Here is a 2500-nt window from a genome sequence, read left to right as displayed (position 1 = left end):
CGCGCCCGTCTCCCCCCGAACGCCCACCGCGCGCACGCCCCCGACCGCGCCCCCGCACACCCCCGCTCGCGCGCGCTCCCCCCGCACGCCCACGTCGCGCACGCCCCCGACCGTGCCCCCCGCACGCCCACGTCGCGCACACCCCCGCACCCGCGCCCCCACCCCCCTCGCGCAGCACACGCCAAGCCCCATCCTATGCTATGTGCGATACATGCCCTACCAACACCTCATGCACCCTTACACACTCATAATGTCCACCAACACCCTCCAACGCAAACATACCTACAATCATATCAAAAGTGTTGGATGTTACCTCCATAAAAAATCATCACACCCAACAACAATTCATCACACCTAACATCCGTGGAAAGTAAGAACATGTATAAGCCTTGGACTATAAAAACATCATCAATGAAATGAACTAAGAAAAGAGTGATGAATTATTTTTTTCTTTTGGTTATCTAAAACAATGAAATGAAGAGTTTTGATACAAGAGTAGGTACATTAGACCAAGACGCCCACCATGACCTTGTTTTTACACCCATCACCCATTTAATTGTCAAAATACGTGTGTAGTGGTTGTTTTATTATTATTTTTTTTTTCTGGGAGCTAAGCAACTTGAAAGAATTATGCCCGCAAAATTTCAGATTTTTTCGACAACTATAACTATTTTTTCTAATTTCTTATTATTTAATATTTAAAAATTCATTAAAAAAAATTGGTTGGTTGAAAAATTATGAAACTTGATTTTTAAACTCTTTAGAATGTCCCATTAATGAATCAATCCAGCTCACGGAAAAAAAACAATATAAAACTTGAGATATTTGACTGTATGACCGTTCGGAAAAATCGTATCTAGGCCTGGCAGACCAAAAATGCCTCAAAATGTACTATATAGGGGGGTGACTAGTCTGCATGGGCTGGGCACGGGGGTACCCCTATATCTTCCGCCACCCCCACGCCCCAAGCACTATGTGCCGCACATGGGCATATGCTTGGGGCACGGGGGTGGTGGTCGGAGGTCGAGGCCGATTGATGGTGGCGGAATGCCCACGGTGAGGTGGTGTCGGAATGGTCCTGCGTGCTCGCCCGCCCTGCCCCACCTGCGTGTTCCCGCGTGCGCGCGCCCCCCGCCCCGCCTCGCCCGCGTGCTCCCGCCTGCGCGCGCCCAGCCCCGCCCCGTCCACGTTGTCCCGCGCGCGCGCGCCTCGCCCAGCCCCGCCCGCATGCTCCCGCGCGCGCGCGCCTCGCCCAGCCCCGCCCGCATGCTCCCGCGCGCGCGCCCCGCCCAGCCCCGCCCGCGTGCTCCCGCGCGCGCGCCCCGCCCAGCCCCGCCCGCGTGCTCCCGCGCGCGCGCCCCGCCCAGCCCCGCCCGCGTGCTCCCGCGCGCGCGCCCCGCCCAGCCCCGCCCGCGTGCTCCCGCGCGCGCGCCCCGCCCAGCCCCGCCCGCGTGCTCCCGCGCGCGCGCCCCGCCCATCCCCGCCCCGCCCGCCTTCTCTCGCGCGCGCGCCCCGCCCAGCCCCGCCCCGCCCGCCTTCTCTCGCGCGCGCGCGCCCCGCCCTGCCCCGCCCACGCCCCATCCATCACCCATTAATTGTGAAATTACATGTGGAGTTGTTGTTTTTTTGTAATTTTTTTTCTGGGAGCTAAGCAACATGAAAGAATGATTCCCACAAAATTTCAGATTTTTTTGACGGCTCTAGCTATTTTTTCTAATTTCTTATTATTTAATATTTAAAAATTCATTAAAAAAAATTGGTTGGTTGAAAAATTATGAAACTTGATTTCTAGATCCATTACAATGTCCCATTCATGAATCAATCGAGTTCATGGAAAAAAACAATCTAAAACTTGAGATATTTGACCGTATGATGGCTCAGAAAAATCGTATCTAGGCCTGGCAGACCAAAAATGCCTCAAAATGTACTATATAGGGGGGTGACTAGTCTGCATGGGCTGGGCACGGGGGTACCCCTATATCTTCCGCCACCCCCACGCCCCAAGCACTATGCGCCGCACATGGGCATATGCTTGGGGCGTGGGGGTGGTGGTCGGCGGATGAGGGCGGTTGACGGCGGCGATGCGGTGGCGAAACTTGCACGGTGAGGCAGTGTCGGGTGCCTTTGGGCGTGCGACATGAGCCTTGTTGAGAATGAAATGTTGCGATGTTGCCTTCTAACTTGGGCTGGCTTGAGGATGGTTGATGGTTGGCACGATGATGAAACATGCAATGTGGGGTGGAGCCGGGTGCCTTCGGGCGTGCGACATGAACCTCGTTGAGTGTGTGACGTTGTGGTGATGCCTGCCAGCCTTGGGCCAGCCCTATGTTTTGAAGGCCGGTGGTGCCAGAACATGTTCGGCTGGTTGGAATCGGGTGCCTCTGGGCGTGCGACACGAGCCTCATTGAGCACGGAATGTTGCGATGTTGCCTTCTAATTGGGAATCTCTGGTGTGAGGAACTGTGGATGGTTGCTAGTATGACGATGAAACATGCAAGGT

Source organism: Cucurbita pepo, unplaced genomic scaffold (assembly GCF_057944985.1).
Source record: "Cucurbita pepo subsp. pepo isolate OVF unplaced genomic scaffold, ASM5794498v1 scafford_208, whole genome shotgun sequence".
In the NCBI taxonomy this organism is placed as follows: Eukaryota; Viridiplantae; Streptophyta; class Magnoliopsida; order Cucurbitales; family Cucurbitaceae; genus Cucurbita; species Cucurbita pepo.
Note: the sequence above shows the minus strand (reverse complement) of the source record.